Source organism: Manacus vitellinus, unplaced genomic scaffold, assembly GCF_001715985.3.
Source record: "Manacus vitellinus isolate BGI_N305 unplaced genomic scaffold, ASM171598v3 scaffold_2_pilon, whole genome shotgun sequence".
NCBI classification, from domain to species: Eukaryota; Metazoa; Chordata; class Aves; order Passeriformes; family Pipridae; genus Manacus; species Manacus vitellinus.
In genome coordinates this window covers 40,957,718-40,981,370 of record NW_021940208.1, presented here as the reverse complement: position 1 = coordinate 40,981,370, position 23,653 = coordinate 40,957,718, and the positions used below count along the sequence as shown (strand labels likewise).

The 23,653-nt window shown below is 37.7% G+C and overlaps 1 long non-coding RNA gene across 2 annotated transcripts; it reads right to left on the bottom strand.

Moving 5' to 3' along the window:
• Window positions 1–4,002: 4,002 nt before the first annotated feature.
• LOC108639409 lies at window positions 4,003–7,387 on the bottom strand. Of its 2 annotated transcripts, none has more exons than XR_001920440.1 (3): window positions 7,272–7,387; window positions 6,984–7,150; window positions 4,003–4,098 (listed from the first exon to the last, which is right to left on the bottom strand). It is a non-coding gene; the product is annotated as an uncharacterized LOC108639409 (long non-coding RNA). The 2 variants fall into 2 exon arrangements; XR_001920441.1 differs by having other exon boundaries at window positions 7,249–7,290.
• Between the last annotated feature and the right edge of the window lie 16,266 nt (window positions 7,388–23,653).

Here is a 23,653-nt window from a genome sequence, read left to right as displayed (position 1 = left end):
CCACTGGTCTCCATGTTAATTCAGGAAAAATTAATTTGATTCTACCTATTTTAGAACCATGTACAAATGTATCTGATATTGTTACCTTGTATTGTTATTATACTCATGATCCATATAGGGATCTGAGGCAAAAAAAACCCAAAAAATATCTTAAAGACAGACAGTTGGATCATCTTGCCGGTAGACTGAAAATACTGTGCTGTATTCAAAATGTGGAATTTGTGATACTGAAGATATATGATCTAAAAAAAAGACACATTTGAAAACTTAGAAAACTTATTTCCTTATGTATACCAACATTGAGCATACTCAACTGGTATGTAAAAATAAATTTTGAATTTATCTTTTTCATTTTATTGATGATACAGTAATTCAGTTTAAAGATGTGAAAAGTACGAGTAGAAGTGAGTAATGCTGACAGACTGTAGGATTCTTGAAACTAAGCCTCGTACAGTCTCAGACACATTGTTTTCTGGTAGTGTTCCTTAGAATTAACTTGCCTTGGAAGTATGCCTTGCATTGTCTTGGAAGAAAATACCTGAATTTGCCCAAATAGCTAAGGAATGAGTTAACAGCTGAACGAGTGTCCAGTTTAAAAGACCACTGTCCCTCTTTGTCAGCGTAGATCCACCCAGAAGCTTTTGTATTCTATTTATTTATCTACTTGAAATTTATATATATTTATATATATATATGTATATATATATAAGCATAAAAGCATATACATAATATGTAAAAAAGCTATTTTTTAAGTAGAAAACATACTTTTTTCTTTTTGAAATTCAATTGAGAACAATCATTTGACAAGTGAATGAAATAAGGCACAACCCCTCCAAGTAGAGCTTCAGTCTTCACTTTTTGAACAAAGCAAAGACATTAAGAATGTTCCCTTACAGGCTGGATCCTCACTGTGCCAACAAGTAAAATAGAGTAATGACTTTGAGGTGACATGGAAGTGATAATTAACAAGAGCCGACTGTCCATACTTAGCTATCTAGAATAATTTTAGGTGCTGTATGTCTTACCTCCACTAGCTACTAATGAAAAAAAAAAACAAATTGGATTTGTAGATAGCCCTCTGTAGTAACTGCTGGATAACATGTCTATCTCAACCTGAGTTGCCTCAAGCAACACACAACAAATATATTTAAAAATTTAAATCCTGCATGAACTACCCTGTGGGATAGGATTCAGATCTTGCATCTCAACTTTTGTATTTAAATGTTAGGAAGAAGATATCTAAATGTTAAAGACATTTCCCTGTCTGACCATCCAGGAGTCAGCTGCTCTGGGAGACACTCGCACCACCTGCTGTGGGACTGAGGCCCCTTCGCAGCTACACCCCCTACGCTCACATAGTAATACCAGGTTTCGTCACCGGCTCAACCCCCAGTTTCCCATGGCAGAGTCTCAGACATCTAGATCTTTAAATAATTTAATCTTGGTGCAGTACCTAAATAAAAAAAATAACGCCTCAAGCTGGTTCCTCAGAGGAGTGACCACAAGCAAAGGAAACCCTGGGCTTTTATACCCCCACAGGCTCAGCACATGAAAGTCAGGGCTCAAAGGCTCCTGCCATGTCCCTCGGTGTCCAGTCACCTGGTTGCTCCACAGGTCTCCGTGCCATTTTCTGTGCAAAGGGTGGGCAGGTCATGGTCTCTTGCCTTGGGCTTCTACCCCCCAGAGCTCAATCTGCAGTTGGCAAGACAGCCGCACACTGAGCTACCTGCACTAAATGTATTCCTCCACGAAAATGTGCACTAATTTAGTAGAAATCCAGAGATGGATTTACGCACACAAAACCAAACAATCCTAAAATGCCCTAAGTCATTTAATATATCTGCCCAACATGAGAGAAAATGGCATATAACTTACAGGACATCTGTGTCATTCATGGATCTGGAGGCGAGAAGAATATCTCACAGGCTCTAAAATGACACTAGATGCCTACATTTGGGCAAGTGGATGAAGACTTAGTGATTATATCTATTGACAGTTGTGGAATTTCAGACACCCACCACACACGCAAGAAACTAAATTTAGGTAAATTAATTTGGAGCTTGGTCCCATCTCTAGGGAAACCGTAACCAATATCTGCTGTGATATTGTCACACAGGACTTTAGTGTTTGTTTTATCCTTGTAAAGTCATGCTAGCTAGCACTCTGGAGGAATTGGAGAAAACTGTATTTTACTAAATACAGCATTCAAGAAGCATTTGGATGATACTCTCAGGCACATTATGTGACTCTTGGGGATGGTCCTGTGCAGGATCCTTGTGGATCCCTTCCACCTCAGCATATTCTGTGATTCTGTAAATATGCAGAAGAGAGAGAGAAGATACATAAACCGATTAAAGCTTCTCCGCTTTTGTCTCCTAGCTGTGAAACACTGCAAAGGGTTTGTTTCAGTCCACCAGATGTCTTAAGCAGGGATAGAATCACAGAATCATTAAGTTGGAAAAAACTTCGAATATGATCGAGTCCAACCTATGACGGAACACCACCATATCAACTAAACCATAGCGCTCGGTGCCATGTTCAGTAGTTTCTTGAACGCTTCCCAGGATGGTGACTCCAGCATCGACCCGGGCGGCTCATTCCAATGCTTAACCACCCTTCCAGTGAGAAAGTTCTTCTTGATGTCCAACCAGAACCTCCCCTGCTTCAGCTGTTGTCCCGTTGCTATCTTCCTGGGAGAGAGGGCCCACCCCCACCTTGCTACAACCTCCTTTCAGGGAATTGTAGAGAACAATAAGGTCTCCCCTGAGCCTCCTCTTTTGCAGGCTAATCAAACCAGGTTCCCTCAGCAGCTGCTCATAAGTCTTGTGCTCGAGACCCTTCCCTAGCATTGTTGCCCTTCTCTGGAAATATTCCTGCACCTCAATGCTTTTCCTGCAGTGAGTAGCCCAAAACAGAATGCAGGATCTGAAGTGCGACCTCACCAGTGCTGAGTACAGGGAGACGATCACTGTCCTGCTGGTGACAGTATTTCTGATACAAACCAGGATGCCACTGGCCTTCTGGGCCACCTGGTCACACTGCTGGTTGATGTTCAGCCAGGTGTAAACCAGGACCCCCAGGTCCTTTTCCGCTGGGCAACTTTTCAGACACTTTTCCCTGAACCTGTAACTTTGCCTGGGGTAGTTGTGACTAAAGTGTAGGACTCAGCACTTTACCTAATTGAACCTCATACTGCTGGCCTTGTCCCACTGATGCAGCCAGCCCAGATCCATCTGCATAGCTTTCCTACCCTTCAGCACATCAACACTCCCACCCAACTTGGTGTCATCTCTGAACTTATTGAGGATGCAATCAATCCCCTCATCCAGATCATCAAAAAAGATATTAAACAGAACTGGCCCCAGTACTGAGCCCTGGGGAATCCCACTAGTGATCGGCTGTCAACTGGGTGTAGCATCATTCAACAGCACTCTCTGGTCCAGTTATTAACCCAGTGAGGAGGGCACCTGTCCAAACTATGGGCTGCCAGCTTCTCTTAAGAGTGTGTGAAACTTTACTAGGTCCTGATTGTGGTTGGTTATACTCTGTGAATCCCACACTGATGTCCCCCTACCTGAAGTATCCAAAAAAGGACAGCTATAGTGGCTATTGTGAGCTCTTCCTAACCAGTCATCAGGTTTATTTTTTTCAGTGGAGCATGAACAAGAAACCAGACCTTTGCCCAAGGTGAAGTCAGGACACAGATGAGCACCCAAGGAAGAGGAGGTCACATCCTTTACCTTGCAGTATAGACATAACCAGCATGAAGCAGATTTGGCATTTAAATAGATAATGCTTACATTTTTGGTGGTTTTGCCATCCTTCTACCTAATTTAACAAAAAAGATTGTAAAACTATGGGGCTTCTACTGTTTAAAAAATATATAACATTAAGTTTTTGAATTCAGGATTTAGAAACTTTTCACCTGGCAATTATGTAGCTGTGATGGGTGAAAGGAGAGCAAGCAAAGAAGATAGAGTGAAATACAGAGATTAAAGGAGATGATTAAGACATTTTTTATTTCAAGCTTGATTCAATAGCCCTGGGGAATCTCATGCTTCTTTAATGAGTGCTGCTGCTTAGCCATCTTACTCCTGCCTAATGAGAAACATAGGCAGTTCAAAGTTAAGTGCATCAAAGACAGGTTGCATTTAAAGCCATTTTCCCCTCAGCTTCCCTAGTCTCTGTCCATGGCCTTTTTTTCTTCTGTCATCTAGTATTCCTGAGCATGAACCATAGGAAAGGCTTGAAATGAACAATCACATTATGCAAGGAACTATTTCTTGGCCAACTTTTTCAAACAAATGTGGTTCCCTGCTCTTAATGTCTCTGTCCACATTTAACAGCTCTCATTCATTAGTTTTTGCTTCCTGCTCTACTACATGTTTGTTTCCTTGCAGCAACAGCTGACAACTTTTATTTCTGGTAGCCAAGAAGCACCAGAATCTATGTGGTATAGGTCTTCAAAACCTATAAGATGATTCCCCATCCCCTTCTGGCTCTATTCTGTACATAGCAGAACTGTGCTTTTGTGTAATCTGCAGTCAGGACATACTCCAAATACTTTATATGGACATGTGATTGGTCATTCATTTACAGACTTTCTCTCAGCTCCCTAATTAATATGAGTTGTATACTTATCTGAAAGTCCACAGACACATGCACAAAAGCATATAAATATATGAAGAACTGCAACTCTGAAAATACTTTCAGAGAAGAAAAGCTTACCTTTACAGTCATCATCATCATCCTGCAGACAAATAAACCCAAGATAGAAATCCAAGAAATATCTGACTAGAAAGGATGTATGAACTCTTCCCTAACAGTAATTTGGATAGTTAATTTGACAACAGATTTTAATCCATATGGTTTTGTATATTGTTTTTAAGTCAACTACTGTTTTTTTTCCCAGAAGCTAAGGGGAATCAAGTGCTAGAGTTACATACAAAACTCTGATTCATCTGAAGGCATTAATTAACCTTAGGCTATCCAGACATATATTGGCCAACAGGTGTATTGGTAATTTCATTAGCTGGGAGTTTGTCTACTTGAGGGAGAACAGCTGTACCTTTCTTTAACAATTCCTGTAAGTGATGTTTTCAGTATACAGTAATTCTGGCAATGACATTTTTTAGCTGAAAATGCTGATCTTCTAGCTTCTATTAAAATCATTCTCAGAAGTGCTGCCTTAAAAAGGTACGACTTCTGGGAATAGCCACTTAATTGCAAGACTTAAAAGAATAACATAAAAAGAACTTGAAATACAGAAAAGGTTAGCTTTCAGGAAGTTTTTAATTGCCTAAACTGTTATCTGCCTAGTCTTAATATGTATGATATCATGAGTAATCAAAGTATGATTATGTCTATATTGATTTGAAATATTTTTTATTTTCATGACTTGTTAATGTACTGTAAACTTTTTTAATCTATTGTCTAAAATGTCATCTTAAAATATTTTTACTATGTGTGCTCTTTCTGTATTAAGATAATTTCATGCATTAAGAAAAAGTGGTGTATTGCAGTCTGTCTTTTGTTTACACAGATCTTGCAGTGACAACATACTACTGTGACGCTCATGTTTAATGACGTTTCTAAAATATGTCAGACTCTTCAGAATATCTCTACCTGTTTGCCATTCACACTAGTTCAGCTGAAATCTCTCCCAATGAGATTTTTGATGTAGATCTATTTTCTGTGATGCAAGAGGTCTCACCCACAGTCAGTGAAAAACTCCAGAAAGCAAAGGCAGCTATCACTGCTATGAAGACCTAATAATCTGCAAATCTTTAGCCTGTGCCAAAAGCTCATGCTGTAGAAAAGTTAATCAAATCCAGAGAAATCCACCAGTATATAATACAGAACTTGTCACTGTGCTTCACTCTTATAATCTTACTGTATGACATTGTACTCATACTGGAGCTAGCTGGATTGAGCCTTCTACGTTTCACATGAAAGCCAAATATCAATTCTATTCTCAGTAAAGCTTTCTACTTAATTCACTCCCCCTCTTTCTTTTTTTTAAAATTTTTCTTCTACTTTTTTTTATTACTCCCCAGAATGTAGAGATTTGAACCTGAGGATTTGTACTGGGTTTGTGTGGCAAGGTATTGATAGTGTTGGGGGTTATAGCAGTGGCTTTCATAAGAAGCTGCTATGTCCAACAGAACCAATGCCAGATGGCTGCAGGACGGGTCTACCACATGTGAGGGCCAAGCCAGTCAGTGATTGTGTTAACATCTTTGTGATAACACATTTAAGAAGGAGGGGGAAAAAGTGTTATGACATAAAAGTAATTGTGGCCAGAAAAGAGAGAAGTGAGAGTATGTGAGAGAAAAAGCCCTGCAGACCCCAAGGTCAGTGAAGAAGCAGGGGAAGGACATGCTCCAGACACCAAAGCTGAAATTCCCCTGCAGCCCATGGTGAAGACCATGGTGAAGCAGGCTTCCCCTCTGTAGCCCATGAAGGTCCACAGTGGAGCAGAGATCCACCTGCAGCCTGTGGAGGACCCCATGCTGAAAAAGGTGGATCACTGGAAGATGTCCGTGAACCTGTGGGAAGCCCATGCTGGAACAGGCTCCTGGCAGGACCTGCAGACCCATGGAGAGAGGAGCCCACACTGGACAGCTTTGCTGGTAGGACTTGTGACCCATGAGGGACCCTGAAGGACTGCACCCTATGGAAAGGGACCCACGTTGGAGCAGTTCATCAAGAACTACAGCCCATGGGAAGGACTCATACTGGAGAAGTTCATGGAGGACTGTCTCCTGTGGGAGACACTGAAGCACTCCTCTCCCTGAGAAGGAAGCAGTGTCGGAAACAACATGAGTGGACTGACCATAACCCCTATTCCCTGTCTTCCTGCACCATTGCAGGGGGAAGGAGGTAGAGAATCGAGAATCAAGTTAAGACTGGAAGGGAGGGAGGGGTGAGGAGAAGGTTGTCCTTATTTCAACCCACTAGCCTTTCCTTATATTTTCTCTCACCTGTCCAGTCGAGGAGGGAGTAATAGAGTGGCTTTGGTGGACACCTGGCCTTCAGCTGGGGTCAAACCAGCACAGCAAGAAAGTGGATGAAATCTCTCTAAAACCTGAGGGAGCCTCTGGATCACAGTTCCTCATTTGTATGGGAGATTTTAACCACCTGCCAGATACTGGAAAGGAAAATGTGGTGAAATACAGACTTCCAAGACCTTTGGACAGTTTGTGACTTTTCATTCAGACACTGGATGGGACAGCAAGAGTGACATACAGCTGAACCTCCTCTTTACTAACAAGTCAAAACTGATTTGTGATGTAATAATCAGTGGAAGCCTTAGATGCTGTGACTTGTGAAATAGTGGAGGGATTTGGCTTGTTTAGCCCAAGAGAGAGCTGCAGGGGGATGTAACAACAGCCCACAGTGCCTCTGGAGAGGTCATAAAAGGGACAGTGAGTCACACAGGCAGACAGACAGACAGACAGACAGTGATGTGTGTCCCAAGTGGGAGTGGAAGGCTTAGACAAAGTTATTAAAAAGCCCTGCTGTTGAGTCACAAGGTGCAGAAAGGATCTCCTTGCTTTCTAAACTCCTAGGGGTGCGGCTGGATCCAGTTTTAGCCTAAGATTTTGTCAACGGTTTAAATTTAAGGAATTATAGAGTTGTGATTGAACCACTTTTGTCCTGCAGGTTTTAATGATGACAAATCACATATAATTTATACAAAAATAATTATTTATTATTACAAATGATCAGACAAAACAACTTAATCCAAATTATTTACTACACAATATAAACACTAAAATTTCTAGTAGTATAGTATAAGATAGGATAGTGCACTATCTTAAAGCAATTATTGAAGCAGTTATATTAAAGCTAACAAAAACAAATAATTATTAATTAGTGATGAATGTAACTCACCCATACCAATGCTCATGGGGAGATCTCTTTTCTTGACACCCAAAGGAGTATCCTTGGGGAGCATCCCCAGACCAAGGGAGGAATCTCCACACACACTCCCCAAGAAGGGTTGTGTTAGAAGAACCTTACTGTATGAGAGTGGACTGGCCTTTTATAGTATAAAATGATTGACTACTAGTCAAACATTTCCAGGCCAGCTAGAATCTTATCTGTCAAATCCTGCTTCAAAAAGCAGGATATATGTTTGAAGTTTGGTGAACCAGGATGGTTTTGTCATAATTCAACACCAAAACAGCACCCTAGTGCCACCAGTAGCTCACCACAGGTAGCTTGCATTGTAGATTGAAGAAAATTGTTTGCTACTCAGTATCTTATTACAAAATTACTTTTATAATTTTTCTTTATGCAACTTTTTATAATATGTAACATATAAAAGTATTTCTTTCCCTTGAAAGATGAATGTTTACTTCTAGAAAGTTAACTTGTTGAGTTCTATTTCAAAGTGTAATTCCAGTCATCAGTATAAATAATATTAAATATAATTAAATAAGATTTTTGTAAATTTACTGAAATCTCATAGATTTTGCAGTGGAATTCATTTTACCATGTTTAGATATTGACATTACACCGCTACTGAAAAGATGAGAATATTACTGCATGATTTCCTTCGCTCACCAGAATTTCAAAGGAGCTTTAGACATCTAAACTAAGGTAAAATGAACCACACTTTTACTGTTTGGCAAGCAAGCAGTCTGCCTGAAACTGTAGTCTTAAACCATCATACAACATGTTCCGTTATTGAACTTATATCTATTCCTAACATGCTCATACAATATTTACATGTATAAATTAATACTGTAATTCAATGTAGACAATATGTAACCTATACTGAAATACATATTGACATTTAATGCATCACTATTTATAAAGAATATTAAATTTGTTTATTAACCTCATAAATTAACTCTTACTGGAAATCTAACTCAAAATAAGATATAAACCAGCAGTGTCTCTATGCTGACCAAATCTGATAGAATATTCAATGAATCAGGATATTTTAGAGGAAAAAATAATCACTTCTACTACTTTTTCTGTCACAATTATTGCACCAATTCAAATCTAGTATACCTTCCAGTTGAAGTCTAGTATGTCTTTTACATTAAAAGGCTTCAAGTTGAGTGCACAATTTTATACCTTTGGTACCTTTTAAAATTTAGTTTTTAGGTAAAGGTTAATTTTTATTTTACATATATTGTATACCTATGTATATTGATACACAGACACACTTAGATTGTATATATAAATATAAGCAGAAAATGGAATGCAATAAAATGCCGATATATATCCCATTATGGCTTTTGTACGCAATCAGTTGGTCACCAATATGCACACCTGGATCTAGGAATGCTAAAGCAGTCCTATGCCTGCAGATATAAGTGTAGTCTTATTCAGCTATCTTACAGGAATTTGTTATTTTTCAGTTAGAAAACTTGTATTGCACATAGACAAAATCTGTACCACTAGCTCAAGCTAGACAAATGTTTATGGGATTTACTTGATTCTAATTTTCCGATAGAACTGAATGAATTGATTTGGAAGTTAATTAACTAACCAGGTAGCTATGCCTGACTGTATTTAGTTAGTTTGGAGGTCTGTTATTTCCAGGAAACTCTTTAAGATGATACCAAAAGGTTATGCAAAGTATCTATTCAAAGTAGTCTCTGAAGACAAATGATAACACTTTTCTGCTTAACTGTGCAAAACTTAACATTTTTCCAGGGGCTGCTGAAGCATATTAATATCCAAGCCTCAATAAGCTGCCATCTCACACTCTTCCATATGGCAAATTGTGTTTCAGCAGTTGTTTGCAGAGTATGTACCAAACCAAAAAATTAATATCTACAGATTTTATGTGTGTGAAAATGGGAAAGCGTGGTGCACAGTCATAGCTACTAGTAGGTTCACAGCATTTATTTCGTTCACTCCATCATGTACTATGAGAAAGTAGAGACCTGAAGGAGTTTGAGCTGATCTGTAGGACCGCCTGCTGCTGCAGAATCTACAGTGTGCAATCAGAAGGATACGGTAGGTTATATGAGATCATTATGTGTAGACTATTATCATAAATATGGGGGCACATGCCTGCCACAATAACATTTGTCATTAGATTAGAGAAAGACTAAATGTACAACATATTTCGTATTTAGATAGAGTGAATAGTACTTTACAAATATTACATTTAAATCTATTCCAGATTAAAAACAGGTGACATTCCAAAGTGCCTATTTGTTTTCTTTCTACAGAAAAAAAAATTTAAAAAAAAGTCCCTCTTTCATTTTCTCCCAGTAGATTAAGGGATGGTTGCCAGTATTGGTGTATATTCAGACAGATATGCAAGCTTGACTGACATCTTGCAGTCCCATGTGCCTGGGTATTTCCAAATGTGTATAAAGGTTTTTGCAGACAGTTCTAGCACATCTCTTCTGTGATTACAATACAAAAAGGTGTGCTTCAAGATCCACCTAAGTTAAGCCAGTAACAAATAAGGTGAACAACATTGTTCGGTGCTGAAATTTTTATATTTATTTATCTACCTGACACCCTGTATTGATTAAAGTCTCCTAAATGGTGTTTTAGAATATTCAACATTTCACTCAATCGGTATTCCAAGTATCTAGCATGATGACTGGAAAGTTAATTCTGGTTACGTATTGGGGAATCGGTATGAATTGGTACATCCTAAGTCCTCTTCCTTTATGGAGCTTAGGAATCTTACATTGATGGATGTCTTCTTGTCTGTCTTGACTAACAAACAATCCATTCTACATGTTTAAACAGTTTTAAGACTGTCCTTTCTAGGCAAGTATATTCAATAATGGGCTGTAAGATTACTCTCATCTGTGTTCTCCACATCTTTTTTATCACCTAATTCAACTTTCATTCTTTTTTGAAAGCTGAAGTATTTTTTGGAAGTATTTATGGAGTGCTTCACCTCTGATGTCGAAGTATTTGTAGAAAATATTCTAAAACAGAACTTAGTAACTAAATTTATGTTGCTCAGAAGCCGTGTAACTATAATACTCATAAAAATTCTGAATAAAAGCAAGAAGCACTCTCTAGACATTTTTTCAAAGAAAGTAGCAATTGTCACTTCATAGTGCATACAACTGAATTGTTTATTCATTTACAGGGTATGCTCAGTGGGTTGAAATCCATGAGCTTCTGGGTGGATTATTGCCCAGTTTCTGGACATGCACTCTATTTAGTCAGTATAGAAGTATTGAATTCTTCTGCCTATCAGGGTGAAACATTTATGAGCATGCATGAAAAAAGAAAATTTGTTTTCTGAGAAATTTCACAATGAAAACCTGAGTCTTCCATGGAAGTCAGTCTCCCACAGTAACAGCTGTAAATTTTTTCAGGATCACAGACTTGATCTCAGGTATTTAAATTGGTTAATCTTTCATATCTGCTAAGATCTTAATGTAGGAACCTAAGGTTTCTGTCATCCCACTGATATTTTGTCCTCTTTTTCAACACACGGATGACATTATTCTGTGCAAATACTCCTTGTCCAGCACAATCAGGACTTTTTTGGTCGTTGCTTTGTGTTCGTTATTTTTTTGCTTGGCTTGTTTTTTTGGCCTTTTTTTTTTTAATTCTTCTTATTATCCTACTAATTCTGACTTTAGGTATTTTTAATTATATCCAGAAACATGGTAGAGATATATAAACACTGATAAGAAGCTGAAGCCTGATTAAACCTAATTGGACTTTTAATATCCCTGCTGTTATAAGCCTGTGTACTGCTAAGCAAACTACAGGGATGAAAGACATAGTAGCATGGTCAGCTTTGAATTGTTATGAAGTTTATGCCAATCTAAGAGTGATAAGTTAAGCCTTAGTAAACACACTTATTTGATAAGATAATTACCTCAGCTGTTAATATACTGAACATTTAATAAATTTTTGTTTTCAGAAAAGATCTCAGTGTGTGTAGGATCTTACAGCTTCCTCTGCTCTCAGCTCTGTGATGGGTGATCTTGGCTGGATCCCAGGTGCCCACAAAAGCAGCTCTATCACTCCCCTCTTCACCTGCAAAGAGGAGAGAAAATATAATCAAAGGTCGGTGCGTTGAGATAAGAACAGGAAGAGATAACTCAACAATTAATGACACAGGCAAAATAGACTCAAGTTGGGGAAATTAACTAAATTTATCATCAATCACATCACAGTGGAGTAAGGAGAAATAAACCCATGTCTTAAAGCACCTTCCCCTCACCCATGCCCTTCTTCCTGGGCTTAATTTTACTCCCTAATTCTTTACCTCCTCTTCCTCAGTGACACAGAGGGATGGGGAATGGAGGCTGTGGTCAGTTCATCACACACTTTCTCTGATGTTCCTTCCTCCTCAGGAGGAGGACTCATCACACTCTCCCGTCGTTTCACTGTGGGATACGTCCCCCAGGAGGCAATCCTTCAGTACCTTATCCAATGCGAGTCTTTCCAAGAGCTACAGTTCTTCACTCAATACTCCATCGTGGGTACCCCGTGGGGTCACAAACCCTGTAAGCAAACCTGATCCAGTGTGGATTCTCTCTCCACAGGGTCACAGGTCCTGCCAGGAGCCTGCTCCAATGTAGGATTCCCACAGAATCACAGCCTCCTTCCAATGCATCTGCAGGTCCTTCACAGGATGTCTGCCCCAACGTGGACTTCCATGGGCTGCAGAGGGACAGCCCACCTCACCATGGTCTTCACCATGGGCTGCAGGTGAATTTCTGCTCTGGTGCCTGGAGCACCTCCCATCCCTCCTTCACTGATCTCGGTAACTGCAGGGCTGTTTCTCTCACATATTCTCACTTCTCTCTCACAGCTGCAATTGCTGTTCTGCAGTTCCTTTTCCCCTGAAACCTGTTATCCCAGAGATGCTACTGCTGTCATTGATGGGCTCAGCCTTGGCCAGTCGTGCATTGGTTCTGTTGGACCTAAGGGAAGCTTCTTACATCTTCTCACAGAAGCCACTACTCCAGTCCCCCTGTTACCAAAACCTTGTCATGCATACCCAATAGAACCTCACACTAGCTCCACAGTTTTTTAAGCAAAGAAGACAGTTTAAAATCCTCCAACGTCTTACTCACAAGACAGTAGGAAAGGATATCTCTAAATTCTCAATAATTACTCAGACCTTTGAATCCTGTGCTATTTTTATAGAACACTGTCTCTGGCCAGAGTATCTTTGCATGAAATAGTCTTATGAATCATCTTGTTTTCCTTGTGTAACCTTAAAATCAAATTATTGTAGTAGAACTTTTCAAGTGTGGTGCATAACAATCAAAATTACAGCTTCTGAGCTCACTTTTTCACTGGTCTTTATTTAATAGTGTAGATATACTCGGTGAATCTAACCTAGTCTCAGTCTCTAGGAGAGACTCTCAGTCTTTCATTTTTTAAGTGTGGGCTCCACTTTAAAAGCAGCTTGGAACAATTTTCCTGCTCTTCCAACAAACAGCACTATTACATATTTTTGGTTACCACTCAACAATTTTGTTTGGAATCTACCTCTACTTTGGAATGCAATTTTATACTTGGCATTGTATACCTTCCTATTCTCATGCCAGCACTGTTCATTTGCTTACATTCACAGAGTTCACAGAATATTCTGAGTTGGAAGGGACCCGCAAGGATCATCAAGTCCAACTCTTAAGTGAATGACCTATACAGGGATCGAACCCATAACCTTGGCTTTGTTTGCACCATGCTCTGACCAACTGAGCTAATCTCTTTTTTTCTTCCCTGGTGTTAAATCTGCAACTATATTTATAGACAGCAGCCATTTTTTCTCTCCACTGTTGTTTTTCCAGTTTTAACAATACAAATGTTTTTGTGGTCATGACTGCTTTCTACAGTGGAGGATGATGATCATGATGATGATGTAGAAATTACTGAAGGTTGACTGAAATTTCTCCAGAACCAGAAGATAACAAAATCACAGAATAGTTGAGGTTGGAAGGGACCACTGAAGGTTATCTGCTCCACTCCCCTGCTCACACAGATCCATCTAGAGCAGCTTTCCCAGGACAATCTCAAGATGGATTTTTAGTATCTCCAAGGGGGGGGAGACTTCAAAAACACTCTGGGCAACCTGTACCAGGCCTCTGTCACTCTCAGAGAAAAAAAAATGTTTTCTGATGTTCAGACAGAACCTCTTATGTTTGTGGCCATTGGTTCTGGTCCTGTCTCTGGGCACCACTGAAAAGATATTACCACAAAGACATATCTTTGTATGGGGATACTAATTTCCTCATAAAAATAATCGCTGATCCATGAGCACAGTGCCAGTCTGAGAAAGCAAATCTCTTTTCAGAGTTAATACAATGTCTTCAAGAAGGCTTTTTTGCATAAATCAGACATTTTTATACCACTGTATTCTATATGGTATAGACATTCTTTTACTCTTATGTCATATCTTAGGCTCTTTTTTCTCCATATCATCTTAATAGATCTCTCTAATGTATTCATAAGTTTCAAACTATAATAGTACATATATAAATGAAATGTCTTCTGAAATGGCATGTTATATTACGTCCTCTTTTTGCATTGCCTATTATTATTGTTTCAGTACTCTCACTGTTTACCCAGTAAAGAAAATGTAATCATCGCTTGCTCATGAAAAATTGGAATCCTGATGAGTTCCTCTTAGCAGGCTCCCTGACAAGGAACCATTTACAGAATTCTGTTATATCAGAATTGTGTAGCACCATATATGTTACTGCACATAACAGTGTCTTTTACAGTGTGTGCATCAAATCCCTTATGTATTACAGACCATTTTTTGGGCTTTCCCAAAATTTTGGATATAAATCAAATGCTACTGTCCAAAGTTAAGGGCACAAAAACTCTATATGAATGAACTGAGGCTATGGATTTAAAACTTTTGAAATGGTACTAATTCACCTATATAATTTTCTAAAGCCTTATTTACAATGTCTTTTGAGGGAAGACAATACTCATTTCTTTTCAGCCTGGCTTACTGGCTTTTGCTTTTTTTTAATTTTATTTTATTTTTTCTTACTTTAAATACAGGACAGAGTATGAACTTTACAGATTTCTGTAGGAATATGAACAGATAAATATAGCTCTGTTTTGGCATTAGGAATTAGAACCTCCTCTTAATTTTATTTCTTTTTTTTGTTGTTTTTTTTTTTTCCTATTCTGTTCTTATTTGTATTTTAGGAAGTGTAAGAACTTTTGAAGCCTAAGTGACATAAGAGCACAAGTTCGTGTATATCCGTTGTTTCTGTATCATATTTGGAAGAAAAATACCTTGGAAATTTTATGTGGAAGATCTTTCTAAGAGGATTTATTGTCTGAGATCTGGCATAACACTTCAGAATTTGGGCAATTCCCTAACAATTTATTTATATCTAATCTCTGTACATTGAAGTCCCAGTTTCCCTCTAATTTGGGTGCATACTGTTGCTTCTTGATTTGCACTTGCTTGAATTATTGTTTGCATTCTTTGCAGGCTCCTTCAGTGTACTGAAATGCCAAAAACATGGTATGATAAGGGAAAAGCTGGTGCAAAAAAGTGAAAGAAATAGTCAGTAAAGAGAGGACCATGGTGACTGAACAACAAAGGATTAGGTAAATGCAGAATATCAATATTGGTATCATTCAGAGGCTTAATCCCCATTTCTCTTTTCCAGTTGTACTTTACTTAATTGTTCCCCTAGCTCCAGAACCCAGTAAATATAACTTTACCATTAGTAATTGCCAGCCACAGATCTAGTATTAAGTTTGAAAGATCTCAGACCTGAAACTTGTCAGGTTTTGTCTGAGCTTTTCTCAACCTGTCTGTAGTTTTGTTTTTACTTGATTTAGCTGAAACAACATTTTTTCTAACAAGCAGGTCATCACAATAAATTTTCTATAACCATAATTTTTATACAGATAGTGGTAGCAAGTAGTTATTCTGTGTAAAACACAGAATTTATGACTTCAATATATACTGATGTAGCACAGAGATATAAACACTTGGCATGATAGCAAGGGCCTTGAAAGAGGTCATAGCATGCATAGATGATGAGATGGGAGACACAGGTTGTTACTGGTTCATAGCAAGGCTATGAATAACTCACCAATCAGCAGGGAAAGAAATAGGAGTTGGACAAGAACAGTTATAGGGATAACAAGAGAAATGAATGACAAGCTTTTGACATATGTAAAATCCATCTGGTAAACTAAATTTGGATGCAGACAAGCAAAGAAATATCAAGGTGTAAAAGTGTGTTGGACAAGTAGCTCAAACTGAATCCTAGAGTGAGGAGGAAGAAAAAATTTTATCATATACATCTCACTTCTTCCTGCAAAGGACACTTTTGACTTGCTGGAATTTCTCTCTTCCTGTGTGATGATGAGCAGTGCTGTAAAGTCTTGGTACCTAGACAGGGTACCTACCATAAGGGAGAGCATAACACCAGAGGAAAAGTAACAGTGTCTTATATGTGTGTAGTGTTTTTAACTGAATTATTGTTATTGAGACTCTTTGTACAGTAGTATATTTTCTTTTCTTTTTTTTCTTATTTGTATATTAAATATATTATAATAATACTTCTCTAACTAAACTGTAGAGATTTTCATTACACTGAAAATAAATTGTTGTGTTACCTTCTCAATATTTTTTATTCTTGCCTGTAACAAGATTTTAAGTGTGACATTTCCTACACATCCACACACAGTGCTGTTTTAGATGTCCTGCAGTGTTCAACCTAGCTACCAGCTGCTTATCTGTAGGAGCAAAAGGCCTTCATGTGCATCAAATTTATCAGCTCTACTTGATTGCTTTTGACCTCTCGGAGCAGCCAAAATGGCAATAAATGCCTCCGTATGGACAATTGAATTAAGATTTCTGTCTTTGGACTGTATTTTGGGAAATAAATATATTTAGTCTGGGAAAATACTCTCTTTTCCATGAAATTATAGCAGTTTCAATCTTTTTGACATTCCTTAAATAATCTTCTTTTACAAATGAGCAACTTTATTGGGCTAACAATAGCAGTACTCTTCTCTGTTATCTTCTATAAAAAATGGAAGTTAGGGGGAAAAAAAGATTTTGACACCTTAGAAAACCAAAGGACAAAGACAGACACCCTAGAGAACATTTCCCTACTATCCTATTCTGTTCTGAGATTAATTTGCAAGATATATGGAAGAAATTGCCCTCAGTGGAGGCAGCCTAGACAGACTTAATCTAGATATTTTCTAACATAGCTTTTTCAACTAGGTATAGCAAATTTTAACTATTTAATTAAAACTATGAATTTAAAGGACTAGTGTTTGCATAGACACATATATAAAAAAATCTAAATCCAAATGCCCCAAATGTAGATATTATAGGAGATGGCTGACTAAACAAGCATGTACTTAGGAAATCAACAGGCAGCATGTCAGATGCCAATGATTAAAAACCAACTTAACAAACAAAACCTCAAAGCTGCTTAAAACACTGTTTTTAGGAAAAACTTAGAAAGAGAAATGAAGTGACGTGTATGCAAATAAGATGAGGTAAATTCTAGGGGATAGGAATGTATTTTCTCAATTTTCAGAAAAGATAATTGTGTAGATCCCAGAGATAAAGGTAGTAAAATCAAAAAAGCTTAGTGCAATTAGGTGGAAGGATCAATTAATCTCCATTCCTGTATTCTGAAAGAACAAAAACATGACTTTTGGGTTCTAGTAAGTAATATTTTTAACAAATCTATAAAGTCAAGTTAACCACTCAAGCATATATTGAAAATAAAATAGAAAGACCCAAGGCTAAACTTACATATCTGACATCAATGTTACATGAGGCCTTAAATCAATTTTTTAATAAAAGTATGATTACATATTTGAATATAAACGAGCAGTGGGCTAAAATACACTGTGAGTTAAACAAAGATAGATTTTGCTAGATTGTTTGACAATTATCTTCATAGGATAGGAATTTTGCACACTAATAAAATTAATTTGATGTCACACATGAGCATGTTAATTAAAAAAATGCTATTTATGCTGAAGACGACTGGCATTAGCAATTTCAGTTATAGAGGAGTTACAAATTGAATATGAGGAGTATGCTTAAAGGCAAATGCTCTTAGAAAAATTTGAATGTGAGATTACTGTGCAAAAAAATTATTTTTGTTGAGAATCAGTGGGGTTTTTTTTAAATAGTCTTAAGTTTCATATTTTATTTGCTATAATAAACATTTATTTGTTAGTGATTGAAGTTTAAGAAGAAATAATGTCCTGGTTTTGGCCAGGACAGGGTTTTGCTGGTAGCCTGCTCCAGCGTGGGTTCCCCACAGGGTCACAGGTCCTATCAGGAAAAGGTGCTACAGCGTGGGCTCCTGTCTCCATGGGTCAGCAGGTCCCTGCCAGGACCCTACTCCAGCATGGGCCTCCCACGGGATCACAGCCTCCTTTCAGGCATTCACCCACTCTGGTGTGGGTCTCCTCCGTGGTCTGCATTCATCCATCAGGTAGATCTCTGCATTCCCATTGACCTCCATGGGCTACAGGGGCACAGTTGCTCTGCCATGGTCTGCACCACGAGCTGCAGAGGAACCTCATCTCTGGTGCCTGGAGCACCTCCTGCCCCTCTTACTTCACTGACCTTGGTGTTTCTAGAGTTGTTCCTCTCACGTATTCTCACTCTGCACTTCTTTGGCCACAATTACATCTGCACAATAACTTTTTTTTTTTCCCTCTTAAATATGTTATCACAGAGGAATTACCACCATTTCTGATGACTCCAGCCTAGGCCAGTGGTAGGTCTGTCCTTGAGCCAGGTGACATTGGCTCTGCTGGACATGGAGGAAGCTTCTAGGAGCTTCTCACAGAAACCACCCCTGTAGCCTCCCCCCTCTACACAAAAGATAGCTAGTTTTCTAGGGCTAATGTGGAAATCACACTGATAAGTTAAACAGAGGGTCTTTGATTGCCAGGTAGGCATCAGCCATGAGGTTGGTCTCTGTTGCTCCCTGGAATGGATCATACAAGCTTATTTGTTTGGTTTTCTGTTTTTAATTTACTTGTTCAGGGTATCCTTTCAAAATTAGATTAGAAGCTGTGTACAGAAGATGACTGAATGTTAAAGAGATATCCTTCTGCTGAAGTCCTCTGAGACATTAACATTAGTGCTCCTAGGCTATATACAGTAGATGTAAATAGGGCTTGATAGATCATTGTTCTCAAAAGGTACAGGTCTGATGAATATTAAGTTCGGGTTTAGTTAGTTCAAACCTTCCTTTCCACCTCTCTAGCTGAGATCCCAAACATCAGGTCCAAAATAATCTAGATAGAAATATTTGAAGACCCATCTCTCTGATTATGTAGCACTTCAGTGTAAAAGATGAAGCTTTGGAGGCATTTTGGGGCTATGAAGGAAGAAGCTGTTTCACAATGGCTAGGACACTAGCCATTGTGAGTTTAGGTCCAATCTTCACTAGCTATTTCTGTTTTACCCTGTAATTGCTTAAAGTAAAACAGAGAACTTATATATCTGGTATAACAGGACTAAAAGTAATTAGCTGCTCCAGAATCTCACACATCTGTTTGGGAAGCCTCATACTAATTTTTGGACTGAATATGTTATTAGACATCCTTTTCCTTCCAATGAAAAAGCTTGTTTTATTTCCTGATTTTACACCCTGATATGGAAAGCACATGTCTGCTTAAACTTCATTCTTCTAAGCTAAATAAGTTGAGATATCCTAGAGCACTCTTACATGAGGAGCTGACCTTCCCCAGGTCAATCAGGTACCCTTTGTACTCACTCTGCTATGAATTCATTTTTTGTGGACTAAGGTGACCAAAATTATGCAGGATTTCTTTTTTCCATCTTTTAATTCTTAACCTAACTCTAACTCTTTTTATCTTCAGTATATAAAGCCTTGAGTGTATATTTAAGCAGCACTTACTGCAAGCCCTTCATGTAAATCTAATCAATTCATACTATCATAAAATAAAAAGCATCTGAAACCATTTATATAATATCAATCGTGTCATTTCACCTCCCCAGTTCTCTTACTCCCTTCTGTTCTGATTTTCTGAATTCTTAGATGGAATTTTTTTTTCATTTTTTTTCACAGAATGGTTGCAGTTGGAAGGGATCTTTGAAGATCCCTGCTAAAGTTTAACACACTGCTGAAAGTTTACCTAGAACAGGTTGCACAGGGTTGCATCTAAGCGGGGTTTGAATATCTCCACAGAAGGAGGATCCACCACCTCTCTGGGCAGCCTGCTCCAGTGCTTAGTTCATCTCAAAGTAAAGAAGTTTTTTCTCATATTCAGATGGAACTTATCATATTTCATATTTTCACACTGAAAAGAGTCTAGCCCCATCTTCTTGATATGTATTAATTTTATTTATTTGATTTTATGTAAGAGGACTTAATTTATATCTTCTCCTTTTGAATGCTTTTTGTTCAATATATTTTTTCTATTTTTGTGAAGTCTGAATTGTTTCCATTTGAAGTGCAAAGGCTTGTTGCTATTATGTCTGTATTAAATAAATTCTTTTTGTTAGAATTATATCTACCCTTTGAGTGAATCTTATGATGGACTGAAAAACTGTTCTTTAATACAATACTCTTCTGCTGATAGAGCAAAGATGAAGTTCAGATGTTCATCCCCCTTGGTCTTTATTATTTCTATTATCGTTTTATTTTAAAAATGTACGATTTTTTTTGCCTTTTTTTTAGCAATTATAACTTAAGAAGGTTTTTTATAGGGTTTGACTGTTCCACTACAGATAATTTCATATAAATAATACTTAAATTATTCCAATTAGTTCTAGAATGCTAATATGTCAATTATAGTCAGAAAAATGTTTTCATTGTTGATATAGTGTCTACTAAATTGCATAAACTATGAAATACCTACCTATACACCTAACAAAAAAATAACATTATAGCAAAAAACCCAAAACCTATCTACGTAAAGCCATCATGGTAAAACCAATCTTATTATAATTTAAAAAATAAAAATGTTACATTGTGAAAGTAAGCGTTCAAAAATTAGGACAACAAACATTTTTACTTACCAGTCAATCTTTTTTCTTTTTGTTTACTTAACAGATTGTATTTAAATTATTAAATACTCTTTCTGCAGCTTTATAGAAGTGGGAAGAAGGCTGAAAACTATTAGAGTAAGATGTCAGTGATTAATCTTTGTAATATGTCGGAAATGTGTAGTAGATGACAAAAGAAATGGATTTTTCTGCTATAACTTGGGCAGGTAAACTTTTGGCTAGGAAGAGACTCCTTGATAGTCAAGAGAAAACAAACACCTCCAGAAGATGATTCATCTCATCTGAAACAAATTTGATGAATATTCTTTTGGAGGTGAATATCTCTGTTGATTTAAAATAAATCTCCAATGATTTGCTTCAACTTCACTGTTTTTATCTCAACCCAGGAGTTTTCTCACTTTTACCCTTTTAATTCTCTTCCCTATCCCATCAGGGGCACATGAGCAAATGTCCCTGTGCAGCTTAACTACCTACTGGGTTTAAAGCACTTTGGTTAAATCAGATAAGTCACAGACTAGTAATCCTTATGCATTGTGTTCCATACAGCAATACTTTCTTCAGAAAGTGACAAATATTTGTAGTCTATTTTTTGAACATTTGAAGAGACCCATTCTGCTTGGAAGATTAGAGAATAATAAAAGGATAGAAGTAGGAGTTGTGTCTAGAAGAGGATGGAGGAGAGAAACCTTTTACTAGAAGATCAAAACAAGACTTTAAACTGGATTTGAGTGATTAATAGAAATTAAAACATCAAACCACATTATTATTATCATAAAAAGGTGAAGTATTGTTCAGCCTTGAGAAGAACGCTGGGGGCATTTTTTGGACAGCTGTTTATGTTAATAAACTAACTGGAAAAAAAAGACATTTCACCTTTTGTGGTTTCTTTGACTGGGAAAAGTGAAACCATCAGAAGTTTATAGTGCTATGATAAGATATTATTAGGGTTCTTTCAGCGATCTCTGCAAGATTAACTGTAAGGTTTGTGTTTCATTTAGGAAAGAATTAGGGTGGGGCAGGGTGGAATAATACTGATTCTTCACTAATCACTAATCTATATGTAAGTGTATTCAAAACAGTGTATAAAAAGCCCTTTGCAGCTGACAGAGCCTGAAACAATTCTTTTACCATCAGCCATAAGTATTCTAGATTTAGAAAAGAGAACATAAAAGACTTGCTCTCTGAAGGAAGAGGTAGTTCCTAACACTTATCCAAAAATGAATAGGCTTGATAGAGGAGCCATTTCTTATGTTAATTAGCATATTGCTCATTCTATGCAAGTCTGACTCTATTCCTCTGAGACAGAAGAACTGAATGCAAAATCATTTTTTCTCTTCTCACGACTTTCGTCACCCTCTTATGAATTCCCACTAGAGTCCCTCGAAGTAGCCTCTTGACATTTCTTTTAAGTGAATCTTGATCTTGGGATCACTGTGTAACATTTAATGTGATTAGAGCATCTCTTCAGACAAAGATATGCTTCCATATTGCAGTTGGGGTTTTTTTTTGATGTATTGTTTTCTCTTCCATCTTCTCCAGAGATTTAGTGTGGGTTTATTTGGTTTTTTTTCTTTCTTCACAAAGATTTATGGCTGTTTATGATTGGCCTGGGACTCTTAAACCAAAACAGTAATCCAGGAGGATGTAGGAGATTACCAATTCCTTCAGAACATCTCATTAAATCAATGAAACAACAACTGAATTTTAAGACTAGATTGTTGCTATAAACATTACTAATGCATCGCTTACCTATTCAAGCCTAGGTTTTTAAAAACTGTAGTGTCATCAGAGGTCATGCTGTGTGAAGTGGAGCTTTCTACTTGATTTGGGTCACTCAAGATGACAGAGGAAGAAATTAATGCAAAATTGTATGTCTTAAATTTTGTCCTCTTTATTTGGCTAGGTCAGCATGCCAACCACATAGACCATACTGATATTCAAACATAGAAAAAGACACCATAACTTTAATCTCATTTTTATGTTCATGTTGCTGCAACTCTCTGCTTCCCTCAGATTCCCAGTACCAAATACTTTGTTTGGTGGTCTGCAAGGTAGTCATCTCATTTTGTGGGACACTATGCTGGGATCCTCTGAATGACAATTCAGGGTGAAATACTTCAAATAGTGAGGAACTGAGGTCCTCGTTGATGTATGTAGAGAATACACCAACTTCATTGCTATAGGCTTTTGTTCTTTTCTCAGTAACTGACCCACAGGGCTAGAAGACCAACCGGGTTTGATAATAAACCCTACTGTAGAGATTGTCCTTCAAAGCTCCTCCATCTTGTCCATGTAACTCAGAATTTTCTTCCCCTCTATTTCCAGAACCTGATTCTGGCTCACAAACTAAATTTTGCATCTGAAAAACGTAATATCCTCCCACCTAACTTGTTTCCCAGATGTAACTGAAAATCAAGCAAGCAAGCAAGCCAGTCCTTTCTAGTGAAACCCACTCCTGTCACATATTCACACTCCAAGGAGAAATGCTGCAACCTTGTACTTGCATCCCTACCATGGGGCTGATCTTGTTTCAGCAATCCTTCAAAGCTCTTGCTAGTAAGAGTCCATTATATGATAGCTTGCATTTTGGTATTTCCTTATGTCATTTTAAAGCAGATAGGTAACTCTGAAACAATTGATTTACCATCAGGAATTAAGATGCCTTTTCTTTTCCTGTTGCTG